Genomic DNA, 10,987 nt, shown 5'->3' on the forward strand with positions numbered 1-10,987 from the left:
GACATACTCTACAAACAGTCGATGACAGAGCATTCAAAAAGCTATGTGGAGTCATGAACAGAGTTCACCAGAATGAGCTGAACCGACTGGGACCTATGTGTACCAGTGATTCGATGGGCCTATAGGACCATAAACAACAGCTAGAGCATGGAAATGACCCTAAAATTGACAAGATGAGATGAAACCAGGAGGATAGAGAAGAATCCCCAGGCCACAGCTCCCGTAGTTGGGAAAGGACGTGAGGACCTGGGTAAAGGAATTAGGCAGTTACAAGAAGCCATTCGGCGAGGGTGCTTGAAACTTCATGAACTCGATGAAGAGGGGGCATGGCTAGGGAAGGAAAGCATGAAATTGGATGAAGAAATCAGTGAACTAGAAACCGAAGTCATGCAAGCGGGCCGCAAGAAACTAAGCATGATGGGACCAAGTATAGCTGGCCCTACTACTGCATTAGAAAGAGTTGCGACCCTGCTATCATGGCTGTGAATGCACCTTAATAAACATGGGAGCGTACCATACAAAGAAGAACGCGATGCACTATCGAACGCAAAGGTATTTGAAGGGTACCCACAGCCCAAGCAAGCAAGAAAATTGAAGCCTTGCACCGGGGGTGCGACCACCTAACTATCTGTAGGAAGCATAGTCTTAGCACTCCAAGCAGTTAAAAGAGGGCACGGGACTATAAACAAGTCTGCAGGAGAGCTACACAGGAAGGAGGTTCCGCATAGGGCCAGTATGTCACAGGGATTGTTGAGCCTCAAAACTTCCCTTTCCTTAGGAACTCCTGTCATTCCTTTTCTTTGTTTTTCCATGAAGAAAATGCATTCCTATCATCAATGACCAATATGTATTGCCTTAAGGAAGACATTTAATGATTACATGTTATTCTTTTATGTTTTGTTGTTTGAATAAGTTTTTGTCTTTTAGCTACGGAACATAGCCTATTCTGCAGCTAATTCCATGCTTTAGCAGGTTCTAGGTGTCAGAAGGAGAAAATAAATACATGGGCAGCTTGGAGATCATCATGACATAGGTCATGTCCTATTCACCTAGCCCAAGTCGACAAGGAAGATGGTACAAGACTCTGGTCAATGGAGAATTCAAACGTAGAGACCGAAGGCATCAGGACTCTATTTCATGGATAATCGACACGTTTCACAGTAATGGGAAGCATTATCCGAAACAACTTCCTGAAACCACGGACTCCAACAGCCATCATCTTAGATTTATGTCTCTAGTAGCCAAGGAAGAAAATTCTGTGTGCCTGTCTGCTACATGTTTTTCGCTGTAGCTTATTTTTCTCCACAAACAGTTGCATAATTTTCTTATAAATACCTGTGTAAAGAACTCAGAAGGAGTTCGAATTTCTGCATGTATTAAGCTCTGACTACTACTCTGTAATTTTGAAAATTCATTTCCTGTGTTTTTTTCTTAATATGAATACCGCAAGTTTTATGGATATGTGGAGGAGTTTCTTGGAGTTTGATTAAGTATGCATAACCTAATCAGTTGCAGAGGGCCCCTCCGCTGATTAAGGTCTTAATTCATATTGTTTTATCTTTTCTAGTTAATTGTTAATTCATCATTTCTTCCACAGTGTTCATAACCATTTTTCATACTAACCTTGTTTATAATGCAATCTTTTTCATTTTGTTACTAATGCAGAATAGCTTCTTTCAGTACAGAATAGCTTCTTTTTGCTTAATTTCTTTCTAGTTTTTATCAGTAGTTAGAAGTTGAAATTCAGTAGTGTAATGTAGTTTGTTTTATTTACTATTTCACTAGTCTTTAAGTTTTCAATTAGACTGATTAGTGCCATTACAGTTCTTGCCATTTTGTTACTAGTTTATTGACTCATGGTGTAGATGAATGTTTTCTAAAGAGCCCTTCTAGTTGATAACTCATCTTAAACTAAGTGGTTGAATACTTCATTCATGCAATGAGTCTTTTCTTTTGCATTTATCTTCTCTTAGAATAATGAAGTACATAATTCCTCAAAATGTCATCACAAGGAGGTTTTTCTCCCAAAATTGAGAGGCAGAGTAACTAAGCACTTCATTTAGTTTTGTTTCCATAGTAGATTAGTTGCAATTTCATTTTCAGTCTTAGTATTTTATTTAGTTTTGTTTCTATAATGGATTAGACATTAGTTGCAATTTCACTTTCAGTTTTAAGTATCTCATTTGGTTTTGTTCCTGTAATGAATTAGACAGTAGTTGCAATTTTACTTTTTAGTTTTTAGTTCATGATTTGGAAATAATGATAAGAGTAGAAATAGAAACTCTATTTTCATTTCTTGATTAAACTTTTCTTCCAAATCTTACTTAAGTTCTTTTAATTCTCATTTCTTTAGGTTCTTAGCAGTCTTTACAGAAGTTAGATTTAATATTTTTGTTAGATTGTAAATCATTAGGGATTAAAGGACCAAAAACCCCCAAAACAACATAAAACACAAAAACAATGAAGTAAGAAGGGCCATCTAACACAAACAGTGCACTACACTTCATCAGTTTATGATACTTGGATTGATAATTTATGTAGAGCAATTTAGGAAACTAAATTGACCAAACATTTTGGCGCCATTGCTGGGGAAGTGTAACTAGGTAGCCTTATCTCTTACATTAAAAAAAAAACAAAAAACAAAACAAAACAATGACATGCATAGAGAAAGAGACTCTAGGGGTAGATTTATAGCTAGGGGTAGAAGTTCAATTCCCGCAACTCCACCTACTCCACCAAGAGTAAGAAAAGACACACCTACATCCCAGACTCGTACTCCTAGCCATAGGATTCTTGGAATTCAAGGGGAAGAAACTCAATCAGAAGAATCTCCTACTTCATCTATCAAGACAGTCTTAGGAGAGAAAAATTTTGAATCTCCAACAGTAGGGATAACCTTTTTCACCTCCACAAGAGAGCCTATTGTAGTTGAAGAATTATGAATACCTGGTGAGGAAGAAAAAGTAGAAACTCTCTCCCATAATCCATTAATAGAATAACTAGTGGAGGAGGGAATAACCTTGCAAGTTGAACCCTATACTGACTCTAAAGAAACTATAATGGCAGAGGAAGAATAAGATGGATAATTCTCACTGTTTGGAGGAGGGGGTAGAGGGAGAGGTAGAGGAGATAATGGAGGAGGTAAAGGTAATAATGGAGGAGGCAGAGGAAGTAGGGAAGTAGATAACTCTTTTGGATTCCCTATAGTGGATGAAGAAACACATACCACAATGAAAAATATCTCACCATCTGTCCTCCCAAATTTCTATGGATTGAGAAGTGAGGACCCTGAAACATTTTTGTTTGAGTTTAAAGTCTTGTGCAGAACTTATGACTATCTAGAAGACTCTCAAAAACCTAAATTGTTTCCTTCAACATTGAAAGGGGATGCTTTGAAATGGTTCATGGGGTTAGTCACTTAATCCATTAGAAAATAGAATGACATGAAAAAGGAATTTTTGGATAAATACTTGGATTATTGCATGCGTACCAATCATAAAGATGAGGTGTTCAAAATGATGCAAAGAGAGGATGAAAACTTAGAAGATTTGATTGAGAGATTGAAATCTAATTCAAAAAGAGCAAAGATGAACAATTTAGATGAAGAAAACTTGAAAGCTCTTTTGTTAAAGGCTACTATAGATGAGTGGATAGATATCCTTAACGTGATGGGGAAGGGAGATATTTGTCAACTTCCATTGAGTGATATAGGAGAACTATGTGTTCATCTCTCAAGAGGGAAATCTAAAACAGGTAAAGGACCGAGAGATCCTTCTCTTGTTAGAGCAAACAAATCTGCAACTAGATCTGTAAGCAGGGTAGAAATTAGCAATATTCTTGATGAGTTTAAAACTGATATTCTAGGGAGCCTTAGTGAGCAACTAGATACCCTTAAAATTTAAAACAAGCAGAAAAGAGAGGCTGATGCTTTAGACATTTTTTGTCCAAAATGTAGAAAGAAACATGCTCTAAGGGAATGCCCTTTAGATTCAAAATTTGTAGAAACTTGTATGATTTGTTCAGAAAGTCATGAGACCAAGGGTTGTCCCTCAATCCCAGGTCTTAAGGTTGTCTTTCAAGAGGAAACAGTCCCAAATTCTGTAGAACCTCTTTATTTTGTTGCAAGAATACCTTGGCAGGGGCCACAAAATCAAGGATTTAACAATCCAATGTATCTTCAGCCCCCACCAAACTGGAATCCTTGGTAGCAACCTTGGCCTCAACCTCAATCTCAGTATCAATCTCAACCGTGGGCACAAGGGGTACAAAATCCTTATGGGATATTTTCTCAATATTATCAATATCCTCCTCCTTATCAAAATTATCCTCCCCCACATAATCAGCAACAAAATCAGCAACCACAACTTCAAAATCAGAACCCTCAACTTTCATTGCCATTTCCACAACAACCTCCACAACAAAGTCAAAATCCTCAACTCTTACTGCCATTTCAGCAGAAACCAAATCAGCTACCTGCCCAAGCATTACCAAACCCCAACAATAAAAAACCTCATAATGCATACATGGTAGAAGGACAACAATTTCCAACTTACATGATTACTCCTCTAGATCTTAAAGATGTTCAACTAAGATCTGGAAGGATATTAGAAAAATAAAGACCTTCTATAGTTATTCAAGAACAAGACACTTCTGAGGAAGATTCTCTAAAGGTCAATAAAAGTTTCGAGGAAACATCTCTCCAAGTCCAAAACATTGAAAAAGAAAAACAAAAAGAAATAGTGAACACAACTCCTATCATTGAGCAACCAGCATGTACTTCTACACCTCCTTTTCCTGAGAGACTACAAATTGATAGAGGGGTAGAAAAACAGATCTTGTTGCCCAATTATGATTTTCTAAATGAATTGAAGAATGTCTATATCAAAATTCTTTTTCTAGAAGCCATTAGAGAAATTCACATTCTAGCCAAAACAATAAAGGAGTTGAGCAGCAACAGGCCAGGAAGAAAAACAAAAGAAACAAAAAGAATTCACTTGGTAGGAACGATAGCAGACATAATGATAGGAAAAATTTCCATATAGAAGTATGTGGATCCAGGGAGTCCAATTGTCAAGACACATATAAATGGAATTGAAATTCCAAATACATTGATTGACTTAGGGGTAGCAATAAACATCATGAGTAGACAAACTATGGAGCAGCTTAAACTTCCTAATCTTCTTTACACACCTACCTTACTGCAACTTGTAGATAGATCAATAATCAAACCAGATGGTGTACTAGAAGATATTTCAGTCTCTTTAGATTCCTGGAATATCTTGTTGATTTCATGATATTAACTCCCAAGAATAATCTAGGAGGACACCCACTCATATTAGGAAGACCTTGGCTAGCCACAACTGATGCTTTTATTAGTTGTATATCTGGTGACATGTATATTTCTAATGGTAATTCAAAAAAGAAATTAACTTTGTATCCTCCAGCAAAAGAAATCATAGAAATAGATGACAAGGAATGGATTGATGATGAAGATGATAGTCAGCCTCTCTTCACTATGTCAGAAATTAGTGAAGATAGTCAAATTTTGAATACATTGGAAAATTTTGAAACATCTTCATAATATGATCATGCACAATTTCAAGAAAAATCTAATGTTGAATACTTTTCATCTAGGCAGATGTCTCTCTATTATGTCGAAGAGTTTGGTAGCTCTACAATTGAAATTTTTCCAGGTAGGACATTGAACATAAACAAAAACTTGGAGAAAATACAACAAGAAGATCTAACCAAAACATTACAAAAACATTATGCTGCAGTTGCATGGGAGTACACCGACATGAAAAGTATTGATCCTAAGACTTGTATCCATCATATCTATATTGAGTAAAACAATAGACCAATCAGAAAACCTCAGAGAAGAATGAATCCAAATCTTACGGAAATTGTAAAAGAAGAGCTCCAAAAATTACTCAATGTAAACTTCATTTACCCAATTTCAGATAGCCAATGGATTTCCTCTTTGGTAATTGTGCCTAAAAAGAATGGTAAATGGAGGGTGTGCATTGATTATTGAGAATTGAATATTGCAACCCCTAAAGATCACTTTCCTTTACCCTTTATAGATCAATTGTTAGATACATTAGCAGGTAAGAAGTATTTCTCATTCTTGGATGGTTTTAGTGGTTATAATCAAATTTAGGTAGCACCTGAGGATCAGGATAAAACCACATTTACTTGTCCATGGGGAACATTTTCCTACCGAGCACTTCATTTTGGGTTGTGTAATGCACCTGCAACATTCCAAAGAGTGGTACTAGGAATTTTTTTTGATCTAATACATGATTGTGTAGAGGTATATATGGATGATTTTACAGTCTATGGAAACACATTTGAAGAAGCTTTGGAAAATTTGGAAAAATTTCTTAAAATATGTAAAGAAACAAACCTTTCACTAAGCCATGAAATTTTTTTTATGATGTTTACAGAAGGTATTGTCTTAGGACATCACATTTCGGGAGATGGGATTAAAGTTGACAAATCTAAAGTTGAAGTCATCTCTAAGTTATCAATTCCAAATTTCCAAAGGATGTTAGAAGTTTTGTAGGATTTATAGGATACTATATAAGGTTTATAGCAAACTTCACTAAAATAGCATCTCCACTCTTCAAATTGCTTACAAAAGATTGTGAATTCAGTTGGAATCCTGATTTCCAACTAGCATTTGAAACCTTGAAAGAAAAAATTTCTGAAGCACCTATTTTAAGAGGTCCAAATTGCAAATTTCCTTTCCATATTTCCACAGATGCTTCAGATACAACTTTGGGAGCTATATTGGGACAAAAATATTTGATTCCTTGTGCCATTTACTATACAAGTAAGAATTTGACTCCCACTAAGTGGAATTATACTGTGACTAAAAAGGAATTTTTTGTTGTTGTTCATGCAATTAATAAGTTCAGACATATAACAGGCTATGAAACCTTTGTTCATACAGATCACTCTGCAATTAGATACTTGATGAATAAACCTATTACTAATGACAGAGTTACAAGATGGATTTTACTTTTGCAAGAATTCAACATTATTGTGCTAGATAGACCTGTAAAACAAAATAAAGTTGCTGATTTCTTGTCCAAGATTTAGAATATCAAAGAAGACTCTCCAGTTGAAGATAAGTTACATGATGAATATCTTTTTGCAGTAACTACTGAAACTCCTTGGTTTGCAGATGTTGCTAATTACTTGGTTATAGGGAAGTTACTTTCACATTTGCTTCCTAGAGAGAAAAGAAAGATTATTCAATAAAGTGCAAGATATTCATGGATCACTAATGAATTGTATAAAATAGGGCTAGATCTTATGATCAAAATGTGTGTCAGGGAAGATGAAATGCCTGATATTCTCAAAGCATGTCATTATGAGCCGTGTGTTGGACACTTTGCTGACAAGAGGATAGCCTATAAAATCCTTTATTTAGGATATTATTGGCCATCCATCTTCAAAGATGCTAAAGAATATGTCAGAAGATGTGACAGATGCCAAAGGGTAGGGAAACCTGCTCCCTCAAATGAAATGCCATTACAAACTCAGGTACTTATCGAACCCTTTGAAAAGTGGGTTTTAGAATTTATTGGACCAATTAATCCTCCATCTAAGCAAAAAAAGTATATATTGGTTTGCATTGATTATGTCACCAAATGGGTAGAAGCCAAAGCATTACCTTTTGCTAACGAAAAATCTGTAGTTAATTTTATTTTTGAGGACATCTTTACTCGTTTTGGTGTTCCAAGAGAAATTGTGACAGATAAGAGATCTCAATTCACATCCAACATGATGGAAAGCCTTACGGAGGAGTACAAGATCAAGCATAGAAAATCTACTCCCTATCATCCACAAGAAAATGGTCAAGTGGAATCCACAAATAAAGTGATTGAAGGAATCCTCCCCAAGACTGTGCATCTACATAGAAGATATTGGGGAAAAAGGCTTCCTAAAGCCTTATGGGCCTATAGAACCACATGGAGGAACACAACAGGACATACACCCTATGAACTTGTTTATGGGAAACAAGTCTTGTTCCCTATAGATTTCCAAATCAGAACTTTCAAGATGGCAGTCCAGTTGGGGATGGATTTATCAGAGGCTCAAAAGCATAGATTGGAGAAATTAAAGGAACTTGATGAAATCAGACCAGAGGTAGTTCAAAAAACTGGTATAGTCCAACAACAAAGGGCTAAATGGCATGATAAATACATCAAGGACAAGAGGTTTCAAGGAGGAGATTGGGCACTGTTATTTGATTCAAAGTTTAAGGATTTTCAAGAAAAGTTCCATACTCATTGGCTTGGGCCATATGAGATTGAAAAAGTATTCAGTAATGGAGTAGTGAGGATCATAACAATAGATGAAAGTCAAACTCCTCTTCTTGTGAATGGTCATAGATTGAAAATATATCAAAAACCAATTTCAAAGGAGGAGTTCATCAAGATCTTCCAGAACAATTCTGAAATGAAGTTAGTGAAGAAGAATCCTTCTTCTCCACCAACTTAGTCTTTGTTTTTCCTATCTAAAAAAAAATGAAAAAATTAAATAAATGAATTGTATAAGGTTGAAAACCAATCATTGATTGGCACGCTTATACAGAAAATATAGGGTGAAAATCATAAGTTTCTGACACTCTATATTTTCAATTTCATTTCTGAAAAAGTGGTGACAAAAGGCCATAGTCACTCTGCATTCTGTAAAACTCATTGTCTCATTTCATTTGACTCTGTTTTATTTTTATAGCTTCACTTCTTTCCATTGCCATATTTCACCAATAAATATTTCCTTTCCCAACATTTCTTTCATCTCTATTTTTCATTTATCATCATGTCTTATTTTCACTTACACAGTGATGAGCCCCAAAAATAGATAATTATTTGGGCTCATTCAACCTCCTAATTCGACTTAATCCACCATTCTCATCAGTTTATTGCATGTTTTTGATTATATCTATGCTAATAGAGTGAATTGGGTTAGTCATTATGCCAACAAGTCTAATGGGTGCTTTGTGTAACCTTTTTGGTCAATTTGGAGACAAAATTGAAGGTTTTGATGAGCACTTGGCAGCCAAATTAGTGGGAGAACAAGGGAGAGGATTTGTAGGAAGGTGTCCCCTTCATTTACAGACCCTTCCCTCGAATTCTCCACCATCAGCTCGGAGTTCAAGGGCCACCAAATCAATTAGCACAAGGGCAGCCAAGCAAGTCAAGTAGGACTGCTGTTAACTACAAGTTTTGGGCAGCCGAGTCCCTAAAGTTTAGGAGGACTGTTGGGGTCCTCAATTTGTATAAATAAGAAGGCTTAGGGCCTCATTTTCTTTAGCTAGTGGTTAGTAATTTTGTAGCCAATGGTTAGTCATTTTGTAGGCAGACGTTAGCTAGCCTGTAGTTCGATTTTTAGGCAGTAGATTAGCTTTGCTTTCAGCTCATTTTCAAGTTCTCCTTGTGGACAGTTTTGATGTAACTCTTCTTTTCTTGCTCAATAAAGATGAATCCAGCTTTGCACCAGCTCTAAATCTCTCTTAGGAGGCTATAGCTCTTGGGGTTGGGCCCATCTCAAGCGCCCAATACCTCCTTTGTTTACTTTCATGTGTCTTTGCTGCATTCTTAGAATAAAATCTGCTATTTAGATTTAAATGTTGTGTTGTTATTTAAGTTGCTCTTGGTGATTAAAAGGGTTCTTCATGTTCAGATTTACTTGATTGGTTAATCACAGGGAATATATTTAGAAAAAGGCTACCAAGTACTTTGGATCTCACCTCCCCCTCAGTGGAATCATGAGCTGGGACCAATGTGACTTTGCTGCCAACAAAAACACTGTCTTTTTGCTTCACCATGCAATTTGTAGTGTTGGATTTTTAGTTGTCGAACTTGATATCAGTTTTGATTGCATGATTCAGTTTATGATTGCTTAGTTGCATAGTTATTTCACGTATTTCATTTCGAATAAACTTCTATTCATTTCCTTTTGCTGTTAGGTCAGATTAGAGTAAAGTAACTAGGTCATAGGTTTTATAAGTGTTTGTTTGTTTAGTTTGAAAAACCACTTGCATAGTACCTATTACCCGTCCTTACCTGCACATAATCCATCCAACCTACCTATTTCATCCTTCACTTAGAACCCTTACCTTACATTTTCCTCATTCGCTTACTTTGCCATGATTCTCATCTTCATGTGCAACATCATTTCATCCCTCCTTGAACAAATCTCACCATCTGCACCACTCCTCGACTCCATCCTCCAAGTCTTGAACTCCCCTACACCCCTATTTCACCTCCATACTCATTCCTCCACCTTTTTCCCTCCATCCATTCTCCAAAATCCTATTTTTAGAACATCCTGTAGAAAATTATAAAACATCCTGTAGAAATCTCTGAACATCCTGTAGAACCCCTGCAGACTTCCCGTAGAAGCTCACAAATGAGGTTTCCTGATATCCAAACTTTTGGAAACTCTCTGGAAGGGTGTTAGGGACTCCTTAGATCCTCTCTGAACCTTTTCCAATCATTTCTCCTCCTTGATCCACCTCTGCACAGTAAACAAATAGTTAAAAGCGCATGCATGATAACTCTAACAACTTATTCAAAAATACAAAAAGATGGTTTCTTCAGATAGAGGTAGTCTAGGCACATGTATTTTACGTTCACAGAAGTAATGGCATCTTTTTCAGTAGTTTGCATGCTCTCCTTTGCGTCAGTAGGACTAGCTGGTAGAATTAGGGTTTGCTAGCGTTTGCGTTTCTTTTTGGCTTTCAGTTTTCTTTCCGCAAGTAGATTAGCTTCCTTTGAGTTAGCTTCCATCCATCAGTTAAAAATCTTCTTCTAAGAGCTCATGGAAGTTGGCTTAATCTCCTAGCGGACTTGTGCCAGCTAACCAAGTGACAGCTGCAGCAAGAGCTAGTACTTGTGCATACAGCACCGTCGCTTCCAAGTTTGTTACGAACTACCGGGTTGATAAAATTAAAGAAGGGAGTTCCAGGAGT

Source organism: Pinus tabuliformis, chromosome 4_1, assembly GCF_031772625.1.
Source record: "Pinus tabuliformis cultivar Carrire ecotype Pingquan chromosome 4_1, CPIR1, whole genome shotgun sequence".
Classification (NCBI taxonomy): Eukaryota; Viridiplantae; Streptophyta; class Pinopsida; order Pinales; family Pinaceae; genus Pinus; species Pinus tabuliformis.